This window comes from Canis lupus, chromosome 32, assembly GCF_048164855.1.
Source record: "Canis lupus baileyi chromosome 32, mCanLup2.hap1, whole genome shotgun sequence".
Lineage (NCBI taxonomy): Eukaryota > Metazoa > Chordata > Mammalia > Carnivora > Canidae > Canis > Canis lupus.
Window position 1 is genome coordinate 1,755,937 of NC_132869.1, and position 26,683 is coordinate 1,782,619.

At 46.7% G+C, this 26,683-nt stretch overlaps 1 long non-coding RNA gene across 1 annotated transcript in view; it reads right to left on the minus strand.

Moving 5' to 3' along the window:
- Nucleotides 1-1,755: 1,755 nt before the first annotated feature.
- LOC140622804 (uncharacterized) overlaps nt 1,756-26,683 on the minus strand; it is a 36,142-nt gene continuing 11,214 nt past the window's right edge. Inside the window, exons 2-3 of the long non-coding RNA XR_012022467.1 lie at nt 4,869-5,005; nt 1,756-3,819 (exon numbers count right to left, since the gene is read on the minus strand). This is a non-coding gene — a long non-coding RNA (uncharacterized lncRNA). The remainder of the gene's footprint in view (nt 3,820-4,868; nt 5,006-26,683) is intronic.

The following is a 26,683-nucleotide window of genomic DNA, read 5'->3' on the forward strand; positions in this document are numbered from 1 at the left end:
ATAAAAAAAATTTTAAAAAAAGTTAAAAATAGAGCTAACCTACAATTCCAAATTTGCACAGCTAGGTATTTCCCTGAGGACACAAAAGTACTTTAGTAGATTCGAGGGGGACACACAGCCCAGTGTTTCTAGCAGCATTATCAACATCAGCCAAACTGTGGATACAGCCCTTCGTCCATCGGCAGATGAACGGGCAAAGACAATGTGGTAAATATACACACTGCGACATCACTCGGTCATCAGAAGGGATGAAATGAAGCCATTTACAATGATGTGGAAGGAGTGGAAAGGATTTATGCTAAATGAACTCAGTCAGAGAAAGACAGATACCAAATACCATACAATTGCATTCACAGGTGAATTTTAAGAAACCAAACAAACTGGCAAAGGGGCTCAGGGGGGATGAGAGAAGCAAGCCAAGATACCCACTATTAACCACAGAGAATAAACTAATAAATACCAGAGGAAGGTGGGGGGGGGGACAGTGGAGGGCACCTGTGACCAGTACCAGGCGTTGTATCCAAGGGTTGAATCACTAAGTGGTAAACCTGAAACTATATCATACTGTGTTTACAAACAGGAATTCAAGTAAAACTTTCAAATAATAATTGGTAGTATTGATGAAACATGTGCGCACTAGAGAAAAAATCAGAAAGGCAACTAAAAATCCAAATAAAGAGTATTTAGAGCCACAAATCCCCTCCTTAGCTCAGCTTGGAAGAAGCCTGTCATGTCTATTCTGACCCCATCAGAAGCCTGGATTTTGAGTCTCTGGGGAGGCCACTAATTTGGTGGAGTCAGGCTATCTTTGAACCCAAAACCTAAATAGAGTGCATAAAACTCAACGGCCCAAGATACTAGGAGTCCCAGTGCAGGCACATGCCAGGACCCAAACTCTAACCATACACAGACATAACCCTAACCTTACACTTAATCCTAATGGTAAACTCACCCTTAAACAAGACCCATCACTAATCGACAACCAAACACAAACCCCAAGACCAAAACACATTCAGTGAACCTTCCTGCCAAACCTCACCCTAACTCCTAAACCTATTCGAAACCCTTATCCCTGACCACTGTTTTAAATCTAACCCTAACCTCTAACCCTAACCTTAACTTAATGTACTCAAATCCTATTCCTAACCTTAACCTGTACCCTAACCCTAACCCTCTAATACTAATCCTATCTCATACCCCAAATGGTACTCTAACTTGTACCCTAAAACTAACTCCTAAAAAACTCCCTAAACCTATCTCTTACCCTTTTAAAAAACCGTAACCTGACCCTGACCTGACCCTAATCCCTAACTAAACACTCACCCTAACCCTAGCCCTAACACCTATCCTAAACCTAATCCTCGCCCTAACCCTAAACCTAGCCCTAACTTTTACCCTAACCCCTAAAACTTACCCCTAACCCTAACTCACACCCTAACCCCTAACACTCAATGCAAACTTAAGCCCAACCCTAACTGTAACCATAACCCTAACTCCACCTCCAAACCTCCTGTCCTAATCCCTAAAGCCTAAACCCTAAACCTAACTCTTAATCCTGTCACTAACCCTAACCCCGATCCCTAATCCCTAACCCCCATCTTAACTCCTAACCACTGACCCTTACCCTTATCCCTCACCCTAACCTGTATTCCGTAACCATAAGCTTAATCACAAACACCTAACATCTAACCTAAGCCTAACTACCAACTGCCTCCCCTTCCCTGACCCTACCATTCATTCTACCCATTCACTTACCCTGTGGTTCTGAGTAGTCCCTTCTGATGTGGACGTGACCCCCAACAACGCCTCCAGAGTCCTCCAGGGGGGCCTGAGGAAGCAGGGCTCCTGTGAGTGCGGACGTGGCCCCAATTGTTCCTGAGTCATAGTCAGAGTGTCCTGAGGACGCTGGGTCTCCTGTCACTGTGGACTATGCCTCACATCGTCTGGAAGCCTCACAGCAGGTCCTCAGGTGGCCCGGGGCTCCTGTCAGCCTGGACATGGCCACACGTCCCCCAGAAAACTCACCACACGTCCTGAGGAGCTGTGGGCTCCTGTCAGCATAGACGCAGCCCCATATTTCCTGAAGCCAAAGTGCATGTTCTGAGGAGGACGGGGGTCCTCTCAGTGTTGAGGTGGCCTAACATTTTCCTCAAGCCTCACCATAAGACCTGAGGATGCTGGGGACTCCTGTCAGCATAGATGTGGCCCCAAATCTTCTCAAACCTTCACAGTGGGTCCTGAGGAAGCTGGAGACTCCTGTCAGTGTGGATGCGGCACCCACAATTTTCTTAGGCCTCACCACAGTCCCTGACAAGCCTGGGGTCTTCTGTCCGCATGGACGCATCCCATATTTCCCCAAGTCAACACCAGGGGTCCTCAGGATTCAGCATCCTGTTGTGTCGATGTGACACAATGTCCTCCCGAAGCATCACCGAGGGTTCTGAGGAGGCCAGGGCTCCTGCCACCATTAATGCGGCCCGCAGCTTCCAGAAGCCTCAACTTATGTCCTGAGGTGGCCCAGGGGCTCCTGTCAGCGTGGATGCGGGCCCACATCTTCCTGAAGCTGCCCTGTGGGTCCTGAGGAGGCCCAGGGTCTCCTTTCAGCATGGATGCGAGCCCACAATTTCCTGAAGCTGCGGCTCATCAGCGTGGACGTGTCCCCACGTCCTCCTCAGGTCTCCCCAGTACAGGCTGGCTCCTGTTAGTGCAGGAAGAGGAGGCCTACTGCACATTCATGCCCGCTGGGTGGGGCCTGGGCTCGAGTACCCCCTGCAGGACGCTCAGGCGCTGCAGAAGGCTGTGCAGAAGGCAGTGGCGCTCCAGGGGCCGCACCTGCCTCCTTCCAGGCTCCTGCTGTGGCCTGTTAGCTTTGGAAACGTCTCACTGAAACGGAACCCAACACCTGGCTTCCCCAGAAATACTTAAGGACAAGGAATTGGAGCCCACAGGACGCGAAATGAAATGTGGGCCAGAGTTCTACCACATTCCGCAAAACCCACTCAACCCTCTTCCACTGCGGGCGGGAGTGTGGGCTGGTGCAGCCACCCTGGAAACAGTGTGGAGGCTCTGCAGGACGACTCTATTTGTAACATCCTGAGAAAAGCAGGGGAAAGGCCTGATTTCACTCCGAAGATACAGATGCAGTGAGACTTGGGACACCTGCACCCCAATGTACACAGCAGCCGGGTCCACAGTAGCCACACTGTGAGAGAAGCCTCGGTGCCCTGTGGCAGATGATGGATAAAAAGGATGGGAGATAGATGATGGTCATAGAGAGAGGAATGGAACTCAGCTATCAAAGAGAAGGAAATATTGCCATTTGCAATGACGTGGATAGAACTAGAGGGATGATGTTAAATGAAATAAGTCAGTCAGGAAAGAGAATGACCGTGTAGTGTCATTCATAGGTGGAATTAAAAAGCAAAGCATATAACAACTGTGAAGGGAAGGAAAAACAAATAAGATGAAAACAGTTGCAGGAAATACAGATTCTTTTTTTTAAATTTTTATTTATTTATGATATTCACAGAGAGAGAAAGAGAGAGAGGCAGAGACATAGGGAGAGGGAGAAGCAGGCTCCATGCACCAGGAGCCCAATGTGGGATTTGATCCCGGGTCTCCAGGATCGTGCCCTGGGCCAAAGGCAGGCGCCAAACCGCTGCGCCACCCAGGGATCCCCGAAATACAGACTCGTAATGATAGGAAACAAACTGATGGTCGTTGGAGGCGGGGAGGTTAACAGGGGACCTGCATGAAGGAGGTCACGTGATGTCACGAGCACTGCTGTTATCTCCAACTGGTGAATCCCTGATTCTTCCTCTGAAAGTATAATACACTATCCTTTAATTAATTGGGTTTAAATTAAGTTAAAAAAATCCATTGTATCAGAGCACATTTCCTTCTGGACTCTCTGTTTTGCTCCTTCAGCTTATGCCGGAACCACCCCCAATGGGACTGGTTTGCCTAAGTAGGCTCCACGCACCGTCCATGGCCCAGCCCAGGGCTAGAACTCACGACCCCTGAGATCAGTACCGGAGGTGAGGTCAGGAGTCAGATGCTTAACCAACGGAGCCAGCTGGGGGCCCGAGAACCACACTGCTTTATCCTTTGTGTCTGTGACATCGTTTGAAATAGGAAAGTGCTGCGTCCCACTCTCTCCTGCTCCTCCAGTACTGATTTGCTGTCCGGGGTCATTTGTGGTGGCAGATTGATGATATTTTTTTTTTTTTTGCTATTTCTAAGATATGCCACCATGATTTTGATAGGAATGACTTTGAAACTGTTGAAACTGAGGGTGGCTTCAGGAACTGTGGACATTTTCACAAGATGAGGCTCCCACCCCTCAACCCAGGACGGCCTCCCAGAACAGAGCCTTGTATGGCTCAGTGAACAAGTCTTGTGCTCCTATGTTTCAGTCTCATTATTTATTCTCCTTGATGCTCCTGAGAAGGGAGTCACATCCTTCCTTTCCTTCCTGAGTGCTCATTGTTGGGACAGAGCAAGGCTACTCTGCTCTGTAAGGTCAGTTTGTGTCCCGTGACTTTACTGAACTCACTCCTTAGTTCTAACAGGTTTTGGTGGAGGCTCCCGGGTTTCCTGTTTCCAGTACCGCGTCTTCCGCATATAAGGACAGTTTGACGTCCCCCTTCCAGGTGTGGAACCTTTGCTGTTTACAGCTTAATGTCCTAGAAAGCCCCACAATAGAATCAAAACTGAGCCCAGGCCAAGGGCAGGAAACCCCTATTAGAATGAGAACAGAGCTCAATGCCCTTGAATGCCCATATCAAAATGTACACAGAACTTGAGGAATTGCTCTAGCCCTTCTGGAGGTCCCCGAGACAAGCCCTTAAACCTACACAAAAACTCACCTCGGGGTCGAAGTCCCTGCTCCGCACTGTCAGGTATACTTGGACACAAGCTCGAGCTTGTAAATAAACCCTCGTGTGTTTGCTTCGGTGTGGGCTTCTCCATGGTTTTTTGGATTCGCAATCTTGGGCACAACAGTCTGAGATAAAAAACAAAACCAAAAGCATTTCGGACGCGGGCAAAGTGAAAGCAGGGTTCTGAGAGATGCGCTTGGGGGCTCTTCTGTGGAGGGCTTGCAGACTGGGGGGTGGGATGCTTAGCCCCAGAACCAGAGGACCCAGTGCCCCCTCGCAAATCACGCCAAACAGCGCCAATCTCAGGGAGCACCACTGCGCCACCTGCTGGAGGCCAGAGGCGCTGAAGACCACCCCACCCCTGACCCCGCAGGTGCATCTCCCAGGCAGATGTGCACCTGACAATCAGCACCATGGGCCATCCCCAGACCCCACACAGACCATTCGCTGCCACCAAGTTGTCAGACCCAAGAGGCTGCAGAGCTTCAGCGCTGCCTGGAAAGTAGGGTCTAGCTTCCTTTGTATTTTGTGCTTTATTTTCATTTATTTTCTTTGATTCTATTTTATTAATTGCCTTATTTTATTTTTTATGTATGTACCTTATATATTTCTTATTTTTACTTTCATGGAACATTAATTGTGTTTGTTATTTTGGGATTTAGAATCTTTTTACAAGGAGGCCAAATAATCTAGTGGTTTTTTGGGGGGAGGGCAGTTGTTATTGTTTTTCTTGGTTTTTCTTTTTCTTCCTACTTTCTTTTCTGGAAAATATAATGAGATCGAGAAATTCACCTCCATAAAAAAACATGAGGTAGTATTCACAGCCAGGAAGTCCATCAAAACAAATATATGATGTCTAAATACAGTTTAAAACAATGATTATAAAGATAGCAGCTGGGCTGGAAAAAGAGCACAGAAGAAAACTAGAGAATCCGTTACTGTAGAAATAAAAGAACTAAAATTTAGTCAGGCGAATGTTAAAAATGGTATAACTGAGATGCAGTCCCAGGTGGAAGCCTTAAAAACAAAGAAAGTTATGGACCACAGAGGCAGATTTAGGGAACTCAGCCACTTATTAAAACAATAACATTCATATCATAGGAGACTCAGAAGATGAAGGGAGAGAAAAGGTGGGCCTTACTTATCCAATAGAAATGACAAATACCCACCATTGCTTCAATGTGGATGTAACTGGAAGGTATTATGCTGAGTGAAGTAAGTCAATCAGAGAAGGACAAACATTGTATGTTCTCATTCACTTGGGGAATATAAAAAATAGTGAAAGGGAATATAGGGGAAGGGAGAAGAAATGTGTGGGAAATATCAGAAAGGGAGACAGAACATAAAGACTCCTAACTCTAGGAAACTAACTAGGAGTGATGGAAGGTGAGGAGGTTAGGGAGCTGTATGAATGGGTGACGGCCACTGAGGGGGGCAGTTGACAGGATGAGCACTGAGTGTTATTCTGTATGTTGTCAAATTGAACACCAATAAAAAGTGAATATATTATTTTAAAAAAAAGGAAAGAAGGAAAGAAAGAAATAGTGGCACCTTGGTGGCTCAGTCAGTTAAGCTTCTGCCTTAAGTCAGATCATGATCCACGTCCCAAGGAAGGCTCCCTGTTTAGCAGGGAACCTGCTTCTCCCTCTCCCTCTGCCCCTGTCACTCATGGTTTTTCTCTCCTCTCTCTCTCAAATAAATAAATAACATCTTTGAAAAAGAAACTAAAAAAAACAAAGCCACAAGAAGAGAAATCTCCCATGTAGAAGAATTTCAAACAATTTTTGCAGACATTCCACCCTCAAGTTGATCAGCATAGCTTCCCACTCTTACATGTGGAATACACATAGAAACTTCCTTCTACAAAATATATTATGAAAAACTTAAAATAATAATGATAATATAATAATTTAATAATAATAATAATAATAAGAAGAAGAAGAAGAAGAAGAGGAAGAATCACTTAACTACGGAGAAAGATGACAAACACTACCTCAGCAAGATGATCAGATCGATACCAAGACTGATAAATCATGTTGATAGTATCTATCCTTTATATGATATAATAAAAATGGCAGTATATCTCTGTATATAATCCACAAAAACAGTTCAATCATGAGATAAACGACAGACATGTCTCAACTGAGGGAAATTTTCAAAATACTCTACTTCTCAAAGTGTTCCAGTGCAACAACAAGGAAAGGCTGAAAGACTGTCACAATCCTGAGGAGCCTAAGAAAACAGGAGGACAAATGAAATGTGATATGAGGGATGGTAACTTAGCAAAAACTAAGGAAATCTGAATAAAGTATGGTCCTTGGTTAATGTGACTATTTTAATATTGATTCATTAGCTAATATTTGTACCATACTTATATAAGATATCAATAATTGGATAAATTGAGTGCAAGTGCATACGAATGCTCTGTACTATCTTCTCAATTTCCCTATAAATCTTTCTTTTTTTTCCTAATAAATAAGATTTATTTTGAAAATTGACTTAAATGAATCAGGCTCCAAGTGTGAAGACATTTTAAGAATAGTTTAATTAACTTTTGCCTTATTCTTAAAGACTTCCTTCGATGGGAACAAAGTAATAATTTTATATCAGAAGGAAAGAAAACACTTATGAACACGTATAATGTCTCCTCAACCTGAAAAGCAGGAATGGATAATAAATAGCAAAAATCAGATAAAAAATACTTCTATTATAATAGACACCATATTTCAAGGGCATTTAAAATTAGCAGCGCATAACATTTATTTCCTTGACATTTGTCTTCCAAAGAGTTCAAAGTGTTTCAGTGTCAGTTGAAACAGGGGAAGAATCTCAGGGAAGAATCCTTCACATAATAAGAGGACCACTGGTAATAATATATCTCAGTTCTTTCAAATCCATAAAGATGCAATTCCTGAGGAGTGACTGAACTGTGAAGAAAGAGATGAGAAACCATCACCCCTCTGAATTACTTGTGTCAGAATATTTTAACCATAGTACTACGGATAGTAGCAAATTATCCTTATTAGCAGGAAATACGTCTCAGATTGGAATCTGAGCAATCAGAAGGGCAGAGAAAAAACTCTTTGAATTGCTCTTCATCTTATAAAGAGAAAGGACAGCTTTTTTATGTACGAAGTCAGTTGTCAAGATAGCCTTAGGGAATAAGAGTCTGTAGCATCGAATCCCGCTGCACAGCTGGGACGCCCGCGCCCCAGGTCTTCCTGATCCCAAATCCCTGGGCCTGTCCCCCACACACGCTGCCAGGCTGAGGTCATTAGCAATTGCTCTCTTAGGAGCTCCGGGGAAGGGGGAAGGAGCTAGATAGGATGGGAAGGGACACAAGGAGGCCAAGAAAATGAAGGCTTTTCCACTTTAAGTTCAGCGTTCGAACCCGTCCAGCCATCCCAGGCCCCCGTGAAGAAGAGATGAAATTTACATTACTTCAGTTACAGTAAAAAACCAAAAGTTTACAGCTTAATGCCCTGGAAAGCCCCACAATAGAATAAGAACAGAGCCCACGCCAAGGGCTGGAAGCGCCTATTAGAATGAGAACAGAGCTCAATGCCCTTGAAGTCCCCATATCAAAATGTAAAAACAACTTGAGGAATTGCTCCAGCCCTTTTGGAGGTCCCCGAGACAAGCCCTTAAAAGCAAAACACCACCTTGGGTCCAAGTCCCTGCTCTGCTTTGTCGGGTGTACTTGGACGCAAGCTCGAGTTTGGAAATCAACCCTTGTGTGTTTGCATCAGTGTCAGCTCCGTAGTGGTTTCTCGGATTCACAATCTTGGGCACAACACCCCCATGTCCCCTCCCACCTGGGCTGAACCACTATCTCCTCCCATCCAGGCTGACACTCAGTCACCTCCCCGCCCACAACTGCTGGGTACAGGCCCTCACACAGCTGTCACGGGCACGGTGGACACTTTCGCCATGCCTGGCCTCCCAGAGGAAGGAAAGAGGTTTCGGCAGGACACACTCCCATGGTGGCCCCAGGGCTCCCTGCCCAGCACAGCAGCTCATGACAGGTTGGGGTCTGTGTCCCTGACTCCTGCTCCTCCTCCCCAGGTTTCCCACAGGAAATGAAGGAGGACGCCCTGGTCTCCTCCAGGGACATCTTGGAGGTAGACTTGGACGTCAACAGGATGTTCGGCAGCCACACCATATTTTGGGATGGCTAGGGGGTCGGGTGAGGCTGCTGGGTCAGGGGTCTTCGGGACACCAAGGGAGGCCCGGGACCTTCTGGGTAGGGAAAACGGGGCTACTGAGGCCGGGGGAGCAATAGCAGCCAAAAACACACTGCTCCATGGTAGGATGCTGGGGCTGACACCCGTGCCCACACTTCCGGTGTCTCGGGGATGAGGAGGCCACTAGGATGGGGCCTCCAGGGGTAGCCATGGGAGCTGAAGACCAAAGAGGAGAGGGATGGCTCCCTGAGAAGCAGGGGATGGGGTGGGGGATGTGGGGGGCAGGAACCGGACCTGGGGGCCAGGCTGCATAGCCGCGGCTGGAGCAGGACCACATCGATCCCATGAGGGTCGGACGGGTCAGAGTGACACCCACTCTCGGTGTTTTATATTATTCTAAATTTTATGCATTTAATTTGAGACAATTTGCAATTTGAAAGCATATATTATAAAATGACCCCCAGATAATGCCCCTGGTCCAGCCAGGACCCTGCACTGACCACACGGAGCCCCAGGGGCAGGTGTCACTGCAAACCCCAGACTAGTCGCCTTTAACTGTAGATGTCTCCTTAGTATCATAGAGGAAGGAGATTTCCTGTGCTCGCAGGCCCCCCACGACATCCCCCACATTCCCCACTCTCACACCATCCTCCTACATCATCATCCCCAATGGTATCCCACCTACACATCCCCCTCACACCCACACAGCCCCACACAATCTGCACTCACACTATACCCCAACACCATCACCCCTACACAATCCCCCACACTCTACCACCATCATACCCCTGCCACACCATTGGCCCCCAGCAATGACCCGATGCAGGTGCCATCCTGTGGGACAAGCTCAGCCTCCCCAGGGTTCTCTGAATACCCTAATCCCATCAGAAGACCGGGTGTCCCATAGAGTACTCAGGGGTTGCAGGGAGGAGGGAAGACAGGAAGCCCCCGACAGGGTGGGTGCAGTTGAGTGGTGCAGAGGACCCACTGTGCCCTGACTCCGCCCACTGTCCCTCATTTAGGGCGTCAAACACTGCACAGGACACCAGCCCCTAACCCATGGGGATCTGGGCTGGCTTGGCCCTGGGCTCTGTGAGGGCTGGGGTGATTTGAGCCCCCACCACAGGCCCAACACAAAGACTAATGGGATCCAGCCCAAACGGCCCTGACTAGCCCTGGATTCTGGCCCCGGGCTGAGCCAGCCCTCTCACAGCTGGATGGTGGGCTCCACCCACACCCACACCAGGAGGCTGGCTCCGACAGGTGCTGGGGCCCCAGGGAGCCTGAGGCCAGGGTCCAGCTGCACTGTGGAGACCCAGCACAGAAGCCCATGAGCTGCAGGTCCAGGTCAGCTCTGCTGTCCTCAGAACCGTCTGTCAGACTGAAACCTCAGGACACATGCCCCCACCCAGTGTCCACACATGCTTCCAGGTGGGGGACTCCAGCACCCGCCCCCCAACCCATGTCATTCTTGCCCTTCCCTAAAGGACAGAAAGGTCTCCATCCCCAGGGGAAGGCGTGCACCCTCGGCTCTGAGCCCGTTTACTGTGGAAAGTCAATAAAGTCTTGTGGTGTGAAAATGCACAGCCAGCCCGCTTCTATGTCTCCCAGAACACTGTTCACGGGGCATGGAGAGACCCCCAGAGAGGAGGAGGGGGTACCACCTAGGCCCCACCAGCCCCTGCAGGGGCACCGCCAGGAACACCCAGCTGACGTCCCCACGTGCCTTCCACGGGTGGCCAGATGCCGGGGTCAGGACCCAACAGACTTTACTGGGACTCAGGCTGTGCCCCACGGGCCAGGAGGGCCTGGGACAGAGAGACACCAGGAAGCCTCAGGTCACCAGGGTCTATGCAATGCGACCCAGAGGTGTGTGCTCCCTCTTTCCAGGAGGCTGTGGCTTGCCGGGTACGGGGCACTTCCTCCCCTCCCCGCATCCCTGTGCCTGTGCGCCTGGGGCAGAGAGGGCCTGCTGGGCAGTCAGCATTGTCCTAGAAGGGATGTTAGGACAGTAGGCCTTTGATTTGTGCCCAAGATTGTGAATCAGAGAAACCACTGAGGAGCCAACACCGATGCAAACTCCCAAGGCTTCCTTACAATCTGGAGCTTCTGTCCTAGTGCACCCAACACAGCGGAGCAGGGATTTGGACCCTGAGACTAAGAGGCGTAGCAGCTTTATAGGGGCCATTGGCCCATGGGAAACACAGAAAGTTGCACAGTCGTGTCGGTCCACATGCAGGTGGCCGATTGAATTACACCTTGCCCTATAGGATCCACTTGACCTGGCCTATTTCTTTGGTCAGAATCGGCGTGCAGTTTTGGCGGGCACAAAGCAGGGTTACATTGTTATGAGCCGATTTCCGATTACGGTGTGCCCAGCGGCTTGACTGGGTTGGGGCAACGCCTTAAGACATAAGCAGGTCATGTGGGGGTCATAGGGGAGGTGGCCGTTGTAGCACAAAATTGAATCAGTCCCGCTCTGCTTGTCCAGGGGTAGGGGATTTTTGATAAATTTCCTGGGCCCCACACTTGAAGATCATGCACCTGGGCCACCCTCACCAGGTGGACTCACTGTGCACACCTTGTGGTGCTGGATCTCTCACACCAGTGTGTAGAGGGCACCCTCCTCACCCTAGTGAGTAGGGGCTGGGTGAGCATGGGGCTTGTCCTAAAGGCCAGGCAGCACAGAGGACCGAAGAACACCAGCCCCATCACCACCCCTACTCCCACACACAGGCTGCCCCATGGCTCCCCGTAATGGGCACCTGGCACCTCTGGAGATCCTCCCAGGGTGGCTCCAAGGTCCAGCTCCCTCTGGAGAGCCATTGGGGAGAAGAGAAGCAGGCGGCGCTCGGGAGACCCACTGCCGGACATGGGATTGTGGCCGAGCCAGATCTTCCACCTCAGCTGACCCTCTGGCTGAAATTCACCTCAGGAGCGAGCCCTGGGTCAGCCAGGAGAGCCCAGCTAGCCACCCAGCATCAGCACCAGAAATGATGTTGTACCAACCATTTCGGCATTTGGGTGACCCAGCCGGAAGATCTGATAGCTCCATGTGATAGCTTCATGTGATAGACACACACACACCCCACAACCAACAAAAGTCAGAATCCCCCCAATGTTGTCAAACAGCAGCTGGATGGTTACATACATGACGCCGTGGTCCCCAATAGGATACCTGGAAGATGCTATAAACCATGACTGCAGAGGTGCTGGAGGCACGGAGATGTGCCTGCTGTGTTCCAAAAAGGAGCGCAGAGGGGCAGAAAGCATCCTACAGAGGGGGGGCCCTCCTAGGAAAGGACACCAGGTCCCTGTGAAGGCCATGGAAGGTGAAATAACTCCTCTTCTATTTCAGCTTCTGCTTTTCCTACTAAATGCCATTTTCCACAATCATAATAGCAAAAATTTATTTTATGTTTTTATATTTCTTTTATTGGAGTCCAATTTGTATGAATTCTTGCTTCAGCAAGTGTGTCATTCAGGATAGAAAGAGAGAGAAAGATTTTCCCAGACAGGCAAAGTATAAAGGAGTTCATGACCACTAAATCAGTCCAGTAAGGAATTTTCAGAGGGACCATTCTAGTGGGGGAAAAAAGAGACCAAAAGCAATAAAGACTAGAAAGGATCAGAGAACGTCACCAGAAACACCAACTCTACTGGTAACACAAAGGCACAAAGTTCATATTTTGAATAAGCACTCTGAATGCTGATACTAAATGTCCAATCAAAAGATATAGGGTATCAGAGTGCCTTAAAAAACAGGACCCCGGGGATCCCTGGGTGGCACAGCGGTTTGGCGCCTGCCTTTGGCCCAGGGCGTGATCCTGGAGACCCGGGATCGAATCCCGCATCGGGCTCCCGGTGCATGGAGCCTGCTTCTCCCTCTGCCTGTGTCTCTGCCTCTCTCTCTCTCTCTCTCTGTGACTATCATGAATAAATTAAAAAAAAAAAAAACAGGACCTGGGATGCCTGGGTGGCTCAGGGTTTGAGCCTCTGCCTTTGAATCAGGATGTGATCCTAGAGTTTGGGATCGAGTCCCATATTGGGCTCCTGGTGGGAAGCCGGCTTCTCTCTTGGCCTAATTTTCTGCCTCTCTCTCTCTCTATCTCTCTCTCTCTCATGCTCTCAAAAATAAAATCGTTATTAAAAAAGCAAGGTCCATAGGTATGCTGCCTACTAGATGCTCACCTTAGACCTATAGACACCAGCAGATTGAAAGTCAGGGGATGGAAAATCATCTGTCATGCTAATGGTTATGAAAAGAAAGCTGGGGGACCAATGCTTATATTAGAAAAACTAGATTTGAAACCAAACCCTGGGGGACACCTGGTGGCTCAGTGGTTGAGCATCTGCCTTCGGCTCAGAGTGTGTTCCTGGGATCCCAGGATCGAGTCCCACATCGGCATCCCTTTGGGGAGCCTTTCTCTCCCTCTGCCTATGTTCCTGCCTCTGCTTCTCTGTGTATCTCTCATGAATAAATAAATTAAATATTCAATCTCAAAAAAGAAACAACAAATACTGTAAGAAGTGATGAAGAAGGGCATTATTTCATAGTTAAAAAGACTCTATCAGGATCAAACAACTAAATATTTATGCTGCCAACATGGGAGTACCTAAATATGGAAAACAATTACCAACAAACGTACAGGAACACACTGATAATAATACAATGACAGGGGATTTTAACACCCACCCACTTATGGCAATGGACCGATTGTCCATGCAGGAAATCAACAGGGGAACAATAGACTTGACACACTGGACCACAGGGACCCACAGATATAGTCTGAACATTTCTTCCTAGAGCAGAATACACATTCCTTTCAAGTGCACATGGGACATTCACCAGAACAGATCATATCATGGGCCACAAAACAGCACTCAACAGGTACAACAGGTTCAAGAAGGTTGATATCACACCCTGTATATTTTTTACCACGATGCTATGAAACTCAAAGACGACAGTAAGAAAAAATTTGGACAGACCAAAAATACGTGGAGATTATGAACATCCTACTAGAGAATGAATGGAGCAACCAGGAAATTAAAGAGGAAATTTAAAACAAATGAAAACATGTTTCTCCAAACCTCTGGGATGTAGCAAAGGCAGTCCAAAGAGGGAAGTACATAGCAATACAGGCTTACCTCAGGAAACAAGAAGTCTGGGATCCCTGGATGGCGCAGCGGTTTGGCGCCTGCCTTTGGCCCAGGGCGCGATCCTAAAGACCCGGGAATGAATCCCAAATCGGGCTCTTGGTGCATGTAGCCTCCTTCTCCCTCTGTCTATGTCTCTGCCTCTCTCTCTCTCTGTGACTATCATAAATAAATAAAAATTAAATAAAATTTTTTAAAAAAAAGGACACAAGAAGTCTCTAATACACAACCTAACCCTACACCTAAAGGAGCTGGAAAAGGCATAGCAAACAAAGCCTAAAGCCTACAGAAGAAGGGAAAAAATTAAGATGAGAGCAGAAATAAACAATACAGAAATAAAAAAAACAGTAGAATGGAATAATGAAACTAAGAACCGGTTCTTCAAAATAATTAATAAAATGGATCAAGCCCTATCCAGCCTTATGAACGAGAAAAGAGAAAAGACATAAATAAATAAAATCACAAATGAGAGAAGAGCGATCACAATCAACACCAGAAAAATAAGACAATTATAAGGGAATACTATGAAAGAATATACGTTAACAAACTGGGAGACCTGGAATAAATGGACAAATCCCTAGAAATGTGCAAATGAGCAAAATTGAAATAGGAAGAAATAGAAAATGTGAACATTTCCATAACTAGCAAAGGAATTGAATCAGCAAGGCACCTGGGTGCCTCAGTGGTTGAGCATGTGCTTTGGCTCAGGTCATGATCCTCACTAAGAGACACCTGCACTCCCAAGAGAGTGCACCACGCTCCTTAAGTGCTGCAGGGCACGTGCACTGACTTGGGAACAGCTCAGAGGGTTTCGGGCAGGGCTCTGCGTGGAGCAGGTTGCATGCCCCGGGGGCAGCTTGGTGGCAGTGCCTCAAGCAGAGGAAGTGGCTCCGTGCAGAGGGGGCTGTGCGGCTCCGGAAGCAACTCAGAGGTGCTCAGGCGGTGGCTCCCTGAGGAGCTGTCCGACCAGGAGCAGCTCAGAGGGGCTGGGCAGCAGCTCCAGGGAGATGCGGCTGCACAGACAGGAGCGTGAATCCAACAGCGCAGGCTCCAGAGCACAGGGCGCCAGGACACAGCCCAGGATTAGGCCTCCCTGGGGACAGGCAGAGGCCCGGATGGCCCAGGACAGCAAGGACGCTCCTGCCCAGAGCTGAGCAGATCAGCGGTCACGCACCAGAGCCTCCAGGCCCTGCAGATGGACTACTCTGGAGTTACTGTGGGTGCTGAATACAGGTATCCAGAGCTGGCCGCCGCCACTGGGGTTGTTCCTCCAGAGGCCTCACGGGGTAAACTACGCCCACTGAGCCCTGCACCAGGCAGTGGACAGAGCAGCTCCCCCAAGTGCTAACATCTGAAAATCAGCACAACAGGCCCCGCCCCAGAAGTCCAGCTACACGGACAAGTTCCAGGGGAAGTCAATGGACTTAAACTATACAGAATCAGAAGATACTCCCCCATGTTTTATTTTTTTGTTTCTGATTGCTTCACCCTCCCTTTTTCCCCCTTCTTTCTTTTTCTTTCTCTTTTTATTCTCTTTTTTCCTTCTATCTTCCTTTATTCTTTTTTCTTTTTTTCTTTCCTTTCCTTCTTTCTCTCCTCCTTTTTCTCCTTTTCCCAATACAATTTATTTTTGGCTACTGCACTGAGCAAAATGACTAGAAGGAGAAGCTCACCGCAAAAGAAAGAATCAGAAACAGTCCTCTCTCACACAGAGTTACAAAATCTGGATTACAATTCAATGTCAGAAAGCCAATTCAGAAGCACTATTATACAGCTACTGGTGGCTCTAGAATAAAGCATAAAGGACTCAAGAGACTTCATGACTGCAGAATTTAAATCCAATCAGGCAGAAAGTAAAAATCAATTGAATGAGATGCAATCCAAACTAGAAGTCCTAACGACGAGAGTTAACAAGGTAGAAGAATGAGGGAGTGACATAGAAGACAAGTTGATGGCAAAGAGGGAAACTGAGGAAAAAAGAGACAGACAATTAAAAGACCAGGAAGACAGATTAAGGGAAATAAACGACAGCCTGAGGAAGAAAACCTACGTGTAATTGGGGTTCCCGAGGGCGCCAAAATGGACAGAGGGCCAGAATAAGTATTTGAACAAATCCTAGCTGAAAACTTTCCTAATCTGGGAAGGGAAACAGGCATTCAGATCCAGGAAATAGAGAGATTCCCCCCTAAAATCAATAAAAACCATCCAACACCTCAACATTTAATAGTGAAGCTTGGAAATTCCAAAGAGAGAGAGAAGATCCTTAAAGCAGCAAGAGACAAGAAATCCCTGACCTTTATGGGGAGGAGCATTAGGGTAACAGCAGACGTCTCCACAGCGACCTGGCACCCCAGAAAGGGCTGGCAGGATATATTCAGGATCCTCAATGAGAAGAACATGCAACCAAGAACACTTTATCCAGCAAGGCTCTCATTCAAAATGGAAGGAGAGATAAAGAGCTTCCAAGACAGGCAGGAACTGAAAGAATATGTGACCTCCAAACGAGCTCTGCAAGAAATTTTAAGGGGGACTCTTAAAATTCCCCTTTAAGAAGAAGTTCAGTGGAACAATCCACAAAAACAAGAACTGAATAGATATCATGATGACACTAAACTCATATCTATCGATAGTAACTCTGAACATGAACGGGCTTAATGACCACATCAAAAGGCCCAGGGTTTCAGGCTGGATAAAAAAGCAGGACCCATCTATTTGCTGCCTATGAGACACTCATTTTAGACAGAAGGACACCTACAATCTGAAAATAATGGGTTGGAGAACCATTTACCATTCAAATGTTCCTCAAAAGAAAGCAGGGGTAGGCATCCTTATATCAGGTAAACTAAAATTTACCCCGAAGAATGTAGTGAGAGATGAAGAGGAACACTAAATCATACTTAAGGGATTTATCCAACAAGAGGACTTAACAATCCTCAATATATGCCCCGAATATGGGAGCTGCCAAATACTTAAACCAATTAATAACCAAAGTAAAGAAATACTTAGATAATAATTATCTTATACTTGGTGACTTCAATCTAGCTCTTTCCACCCTCGATAGGTCTTCTAAGCACAACATCTCCAAAGAAACGAGAGCTTTAAATGATACACTGGACCAGATGGATTTGACAGAAATCTACAGAACTTTACATCCAAACTCAACTGAATGAACATTCTTCTCAAGTGCACATGGAGCTTTCTCCAGAGTAGGCCACATACTGGGTCACAAATAGGGTCTGAACCGATACCAAATGATTGGGATCGTCCCCTGCATATTCTCAGACCATAATGCCTTGGAATTAGAACTCAATCATAACAAGAAGTTTGGAAGGAGCTCAAACACGTGGAGGTGAAGGATCATCCTGCTAAAAGATGAAAGGGTCAACTAGGAAATTAAGGAAGTATTAAAAAGATTCATGGAAACTAATGAGAATGAACATACAACCATTAAAATCTTTGGCATGCAGCAAAAGCAGTCCTAAGGGGGAAATACATCACAATATAAGCATCTATTCCAAAACGGGAAACTACTCAAATACAAAAGCTAACCTTACACATAAAGAGGCTAGAGACAAAAAAAAAGCAGATAGATCCTACACCCAACAGAAGAATAGAGTTAATTAACATTCGAGCAGAACTCAAGGAAATCGAGACCAGAAGAACTGTGGAACAGATCAACGGAACGAGGAGTTGGTTCCTTGAACGAATTAATAAGATAGATAAACCATTAGCCAACCTTATTAAAAAGAAGAGACAGAATATTCAAATTAATAAAATCATGAATGAGAAAGGAGAGGTCACTACCAACACCAAGGAAATACAAACGATTTTAAAAACATATTATGAACAGCCATACACCAATAAATTAGGCAATCTAGAAGAAATGGACGCATTCCTGGAAAGCCAGAAACTGCCAGAACTGGAACAGGAAGAAATACAAAACCTGAACATGCCAAAAACCAGGGAGGAAATTGAAGCAGTCATCCAAAACCTCCCAGGACACAAACGTCCAGGGCCAGATGGCTTCCCAGGGGAATTCTATCAAACGTTTAAAGAAGAAACCATACCTATCCTACTAAAGATGTTTGGAAAGTTAGAAAGAGATAGAGTACTTCCAAATTCGTTCCATGAGGCCAGCATCACCTTAATTGCAAAACCAGACAAAGACCCCACCAAAAAGGAGAATTACAGACCAATAGCAATGATGAACATGGATGCAAAACTTCTCAACAAGATACTAGCCAATAGGATCCAAAAGTACATGAAGAAAATTATTCATCATGACCAAGTAGGATTTATCCTCGGAACACAGGCTGGTTCAACACTCTTCAAACAATCAATGTGATTCATCATATCAGCAAGAGACAAACCAAGAATCATATGATCCTCTCATTAGATGCAGAGAAGGCATTTGACAAAATAGAGCATCCATTCCTGATCAAAACACTTCAGAGCATAGGGAGAGAAGGAACATTTCTCATCATCTTAAAAGCAATCTAGGAAAAGCCCACAGCAAATATCATTCTCAGTGGGGCCGCACTGGAGGCCTTTCCCTAAAGATCAGCAACAAGACAGGGATGTCCACTCTCCCACTGCTATTCAACATAGTACTGGAAGTCCCAGCCTCAGCGGACAGCATAAAGACATCAAAGGCATTCAAATTGGCAAAGAAGTAGTCAAACACTCCCTCTTCTCAGATGACATAATACTTTACCTAGAAAACCCAAAAGCCCCCACCCCAAGATTGCTAGAACACATACAGCAATTTGGTAGCGTTGCAAGATAAAAAAATCAATGCCCAGAAATCAATGGCATTTCTATACACTGACAATGAGACTGAAGAAAGAGAAATTAAGGAGTCAATTTCATTTACAATTGCACCAAAAAGCTTAAGATACCTAGGAATAAACCTAACCAAGGAGGTAAAGGATATACCCTAAAAACAATAGAACACTTCTGAAAGAAATTGAGGAAGACACAAAGAGATGGAAAAATATTCCATGCTCATGGATTGGCAGAATTATCATTGTGAAAATGTCAATGGTACCCAGGCAATGAACACGTTTAATGCAAACCCTATCAAAATACCATGGACTTTCTTCAGAGAGTTAGAACAAATTATTTAAGATTTGTGTGGAATCAGAAAAGACCCCGAATAGCCAGGGGAATTTAAAAAAGACAACCTTATATGGGGGCATCACAATGCCAGATTTCAGGGTGTACTACAAAGCTGTGGTCATCAAGAGAGTGTGGTACTGGCACAAAAACAGACAAATAGATCAATGGAACAGAATAGAGAACCCAGAAGTGGACCTTGAACTTTATGGTCAACTAATATTCAATAAAGGAGGAAAGACTATCCATTGGAAGAAAGACAGTCTCTTCAATAAATGGGGCTGGGAAAATGGACATCCACATGCAGAATGAAATGAGACCACTCTCTGTCACCATACACAAAGATAATCTGAAAATGGATGAAAGATCTAAATGTGAGACAAGAGTCCATCAAAATCCTAGAGGAGAACACAGGCAACACCCTTTTTGAACTTGGCCACAGTAACTTCTTGCAAGATACATCCACGAAGGCAAAAGAAAAAAAAGCAAAAATGAACTGTTGTGTTTTCATCAAGATAAGAAGCTTTTGCACAGCAAAGGATACAGTCAACAAAACTAAAAGACAACCTACAGAATGGGAGAAGATATTTGCAAATGATGTATCAGATAAAGAGCTAGTTTCAAAGACCTATAAAGAACTTCTTAAAATCAACACTAAAGAGACAATCATGAAATGGGCAAAAGACATGAAGAGAAATCTCACAGAGGGAGACACTGACATGGCCAACATGCACATGAGAAAATGCTCTGCATCACCTGCCTCAGGGAAATAGAAATCAAAACTACAATGAGATACCACCTCACACCAGTGAGAATGGGGAAAATTAACAAGGCCGGAAACCACAAATGTTGGAGAGGATGCAGAGAAAAGGGAACCCTCTTACACTGTTGGTGGGAATATGAATTGGTGCAGCCACTGTGGAAAACTGTGTGGAGGTTCCTCAAAGAGTTAAAAATAGACCTGCCCTACGACCCAGCAATTGCACTGTTGGGGATTTACCTCAAAGAGTCTTTAGAGCCACAAATCCCCTCCTTAGCTCAGCTCATGAGAATCCTGCCATGCCTATTCTCACCCCAGAGAAGACTGGATTTTGATTCTCTGGGGAGGCCACTGACTTGGTGGAGTCAGGCTATCTTTGAAACCAAAACCTAAATAGAGTGCATCAAACTAAACTGCCCAAGATGCTAGGAGTCCCAGTGCAGGCACATGGCAAGACAGAAACTCTAACCATACACAGACATAACCCTTACCCTACACTTAAGCCTAATGTTAACCTAACCCTTAAACAAGAACTATCACTAATCAAAAACCAAACACAAACCCCAAGACCGAAACACATTCACTGAACCTACCTGCCAAGCCACACCCTAACTCCTAAACCTATTCTGAGGTTTCCTTAACCCTGACCTTACCTTAAATCTAATCGTAACCCTAACCTCTAACCCTAACCTTAACTTAATGTACTCAAATCCTATTCCTAACCTTAATTTGTACCCTAACCCTAACCCTCTAATACTAACCCTATCTCATACCCCAAACTGTACACTACCCATACCCTAAAACTAATCCCTAACCCACTGCCTAAACCTATCTCTTACCCTTTTCCAAAACCGTACCCTGACCCTACCCTGACCCTGACCTGACCCCATCCCTAACCCCTAACCAAACACTAACCCCAACACTAGCACTAAACCCTAAACCTAGGCCTAACTTTAACTCTAACCCTTAACGCTAACCCCTAACCCTAACTCACACCCTAACCCTTAACCCGAACTGCAAACCTAATCACAACCCTAACACTAAGCATAACCCTAACCCCAACTCCTAACATCCTGCCCTAATCCCTAAGCCTAAACCCTAACCGTAACTCTAAATCCTGTCCCTAACACTAACCCTAACCCCTTTCCCTAATCCCTAACTCCCAGCCTAACTCCTAACCTTTGACCCTTACCCTTATCCCTCACGCTATCCTCTAATCTGTAACCATAAGCATAATCACTAAACCCTAACATCTAACCTAACTTAACCACCAACTGCCTCCCCTCCCCTGACCCTACCATTCATTCTACCCATTCACTTACCCTGTGGTTCTGAGTAGTCCCTTCTGAGGTGGACGTGGCCCCCAACGGCACCTCCAGAGTCCTCCAGGGGGTCCTGAGGAAGCCAGGATCCTGTGAGTGTGGATGTGGCCCCACGTGTTCCTGAGTCATAGTCAGCGGATCCCGAGGACAACGGGTCTCCTATCACTGTGGACTATGCCTCACATCCTCTGGAAGCCTCACAGCAGGTCCTCAGGAGGCCGAGGGCTCCTGTCAGCCTGGACATGGCCCCATGGCCCCCAGAAAACTCACTGCGGGTCCTGAGGGGGCTGTGGGCTCCTGTCAGCATAGACGCAGCCCCATATGTCCTGAAGCCAAACTGCTGATCCTAAAGAGGCTGGAGACTCCTGTCAGTTTGGATTCGGCACCCACATTTTTCTTACGCCTCACCACAGGCCCTGACAAGGCTGGGTTCTTCTGTCTGCATGGAAGCATTCCCATATTTCCCGAAGTCTACACGGGGGTCCTGAGGTCGTCAGCGTCCTGTTGTGTGGGCGTGGCCCCAAGTCCTCCCATAGCCTCACTGTGGATTCTGAGGAGGCCAGGGCTCCTGACACCATGGATGAGGCCCCCACCTTCCAGAAGACTCAAATTATGTCCTGAGGGGCCCGGGAGCTCCTGACAGAGTGGACGCAGCACCACAGCTTCCTGAAGCCTCCCTGCAGGTCCTGAAGTGGCCCAGGTGTTCCTGTCAGGGTCGATGCGGGCCCACATCTATCCTGGGAATCTGAGTAATCAGATGGGCAGAGAAAAAACACTTTGACTCGCTCTTCGTCTTATAAAGACAAAGGACAGCTTTTCTATGTACAAAGTCAGTTGTCAAGATAGCCTTAGGGAATAAGAGTTGCAGCATCAAATCCCGCTGCACAGCTGGGACGCCCGAGCCCCAGGTATTCCTGATCCCAAATTCCTGGGCCTGTCCCCCAACACAGGCTGCCAGGCTGAGGTCATTAGCAATTGCTCTCTTAGGAGCTCCGGGGAAGGGGGAAGGAGCTAGATAGGAAGGGGAAGGGACACAAGGAGGCCGAGAAAATGAAGGCCTTTCCACTTTAAGTTCAGCGTTCGACATGTCCAGCCATCCCAGGCCCCTGTGAAGAAGAGCTGAAATTTACATTACTTCAGTTACAAGAAAATAACAAAAGTTTACAGCTTAATACCCTGGAAAGCCCCACAATAGAATAAAAACTGAGCCCAGGCCAAGTGCAGGAAGCCCCTATTAGAATGAGAATAGATCTCAATGCCTTTGAAGGCCCATATCAAAATGTAAACAGAACTTGAGGGGGATCCCTGGGTGGCGCAGCAGTTTGGTGCCTGCCTTTGGCCCAGGGCGTGATCCTGGAGACCCAGGATCGAATTCCACGTTGGGATCCAGGTGCATGAAGCCTGCTTCTCCCTCTGCTTGTGTCTCTGCCTCTCTCTCTCTGTGACTATCATAAAAAAAATAAAATCTTTAAAAAAAAAAGAAGTTTAAAAAAAAAACTTGAGGAATTGCTCCAGCCCTTCGGGAGTACCCTGAGACCAACCCTTAAAACTAAGCTAAAACCCACCTCAGGGTCCAAGTCCCTGCTCTGCTCTGTCGGGTATACTTGGACACAAGCTCAAGCTTGTAAATAAACTCTCATGTGTTTGCCTTGGAGTCAGCTTCTCGGTGGTTTCTCGGATTCACAATCTTGGGCACAACAGTCTGAGATAAAAAACAAAACCAAAAGAAGCTCGGACACAGGTAGAGTGAACGCAGGGTTCTGAGAGAAGCCGCGGAGACCTGGGGGCTTGGCCGCTCTTCTGTGGAGGCCCCAGCAGACTGGGGTGGGGGATGCTCTGCCCCAGAGCCAGAGGACCCAGAGACCCCACCCGCATCCCGCCTATTAGGGACAGGTCTCAGGAACAGGGCAGCGCAGCCCGCTGAGCCCAGAGGCGCTGACGCCCACCCCGCCTCTGACCCCCGCAGGTGCATCTCCCAGGCAGATGTGCACCTGACAATCAGCGTCATGGCCCATCCCCAGACCCCACACAGAGCATTCGCTGCCACCAAGTTGTTGGACCACAGTGGCTGCAGAGCTTAAGCTCTGCCTGGAAAGTAGGGTCTAGATTCCTTTGTACTTTGTGCTCTTTTTTCATTTATTTTCTTTGAGTCTTTTTTATTAATTGCCTTATTTTAATTTCTATGTATGTACCTTATATATTTCTTATTTTTACTTTCATAGTACTTTAATTGTGATTCTTTTTTTAATTATTTTTCAATTTATTTATGATAGTCACAAACAGAGAGAAAGAGAGAGAGAGAGAGAGAGAGAGGCAGAGACACAGGCAGAGGGAGAAGCAGGCTCCATGCACTGGGACCCCGATGTGGGATTTGATCCAGAGTCTACAGGATCATGCCCTGGGCCAAAGGCAGGCACTAAACCACTGCGCCACCCAGGGATCACTTTAATTGTTTCTAATTTGGGATTTAGAATCTTTTAACAAGCAGGCCAAAATAATCTGGGTTTTATTATGTTTTGTTTTGTTTTTTTGGGGGGAGGGTAGTTGTTATTGTTTTTCTTGTTTTTCCTTTTTCTTCCTTCTTTCTTTTCCGGAAAATATAATGAGATGGAGAAAATCACCTCCATAAAATAACATGAGGTCTACTCACAGCCAGGAATTTAATCAATACACATAGATGATGTCTAACTACAGTTTAAAACAATGATTATAAAGACAACAGCTGGGCTAGAAAAAGAGCACAGAAGAAAACTAGAGAAACCTTTACTGTAGAAATAAAAGAACTAAAATCTAGTCAGGACAATGTTAAAAATGGTATAACTGAGATGCAGTCCCAAGTGGAAGCCTTCAAAACAAGAATGGTATGGATCACAGAGACAGACGTAGGAAAGTCATCCACTTATTAAAACAATAACATTCATACCATAGGAGACTCAGAAGATGAAGAGAGAGAAAAGGTGGGCCTTGCTCAGACATTAGAAAAAACAAATACCCATCATTTGCTTCAAAGTGGATGGAACTGGAAGGTATTATGCTGAGTGAAGTAAGTCAATCGGAGAAGGACAAACATTGTATGTTCTCATTCATTTGGGGAATATAGATAATATTGAAGGGAATATAAGGGAAGTGAGAAGAAATATGTGGGAAATATCAGAAAGGGAGACAGAACATAAAGACTCTTAACTCTGGGAAATGAACTAGGGGTGAAGGAAGGGGAGGAGGGCGGGGGTGGGGTGAATGGGTGATGTGTACTACCGGGCTGAGCACTGGGTGTTATTCTGTATGTGGGCAAATTGAATACCAATAAAAAGTAAATTTATTATTAAAAAAAGGAAAAAGAAAGAAAAAGTGGCATCTGGGTGGCTCAGTCACATAAGCTATTGTCTTAGGCTCAGATCATGATCCAATTCCCAAGGCAGGCTCCCTGTTTGCAGGGAACCTGCTTCTCCCTCTCCATCTACCCCTCTCGCTCTTGGTTTTTCTCTCCTCTCTCTTTCAAATAAATAAATGACATCTTTAAAAAGAAACAAACAAACAAACCCAGAAGGAAGAGAAATCTCCCATGTAGAAGAATTTCAAAGAAGTTGTACAGACATTCCACCCTCAAGTTGATTAGCATAGACTCCGACTCATATGTATGGAATACACATAGTAACTTCCTTCTACAAAATATAATATGAAAATGTGTATATAAAAATGATAATATAATAATAATAATAATAATAATAATAATCACTTTACAACGGAGAAAGCTGACAAACACTACCTCAGCAAGATGATCAGATTGATACCAAGACTGATAAATCATGTTGATAATATCTATCCTTTATATGATATAATTAAAATGGCAGTATATCTCTTTATATAATCCAAAAAAAGAGTTTAATCATGAGATAACAGACATTTCCCAACTGAGGTAAATTTTACAAAATACTCTACTTCTCAAAGTGTTCCAGTTCAACGACAACAAGGAAAGGCAGAAAGACTGTCACAATCCAGAGGAGCCTAAGAAAACATGAGTACAAATGGAATGGGATATGAGGGATGGTAACTTAGCAAAAACTAAGGAAATCGGAATAAAGTATGGTCTTTGGTTAATGAGAATATTTTAATATTGATTCAAGGCTAATATTTGTACCTTCCTAATATACCACCAACATCATATCCCTACCCCACAACATCCACCCCCACACCATGGGCCCCCAGCAAGGACCCAGTGCAGCTGCCCCCTGTGGGACATGCTCAGCCTCCCGGAGGTTCTCTGGATACCCTCCTCCCATCAGAAGCCCAATTGTCCCATAGAGAACCCAGAGGTGGCAGGGAGGAGGGAAGGCAGAGATCCCCGAAAGGCTGGGTGTAGGTGAGTGGTGCAGAGGATACATTGGGCCCTGCCTCCGCCCACTGTCTGTCCTGGATGGTGGCACACCCTGCACAGGACACCAGCCCCTAACCCAGAGGGACCTGGGCTGACCTGGCTCTGTGCTCTGTGGAGACTAGGTTGAATTGAGCCCCTCCCAGGCCCAACACAAAGACTAATGGGATCCAGGTCCCCATGGTCCTGGCCAGCCCTGGATTCTGGCCCCAGGCTGAGCGAGCCCTCTCACAGGTGGATGTGGCCTTGGGGCCCTGGGCATGCCCCACAGATCCAGGTCGCTAACCTAGGGCAGACGGGATTCCGGGACACCCCAGGGTAGGGACAGGATGGATAGGCCGGTTGGCCCCACCCAACCCCACACCAGGAGGCAGGCTCTTCCAGGTATTGGGGCCCCAGAGGGCCCAAGGCAGCTGTCCAGCTGCCCTGCGGGGCCCCAGTACAGGAGCCCATGAGCTGCAGGTCCAGGTCATCTCTGCTGTCCTCAGAACAGTCACTCAGGCTGAAATCTCAGGACACATGCCCCCACCCGGAGTCTACACATGTTCCCACAATGTGGACTCTAGCACCCGCCTCTCCACACTGAGTGATTATTGCCCTCCCCTAAAGGACAGAAAGGTCTCCCTCCCCAGGGGAAGGCGCACATTAGGCTCTGAGACCCTTTGCTGTAAAAAGTCAATAAAGTGTTGTGCAAAAATGCACAGCCAGCCCGTTTCTGTGTCTCCCAGAACTCTGTGCATGGGGCGTGAAGAGACACCCAGAGAGGAGGAGGGGGCACCATCCAGGCCCCAAACAGCCCCTACAGGGGTGCCATCAGGTACACAGAGCTGACATCCCCTCGTGCCTTCCAGGGGCAGCCAGACGCCAGGGTCAGGACCCCACAGACTTTACTT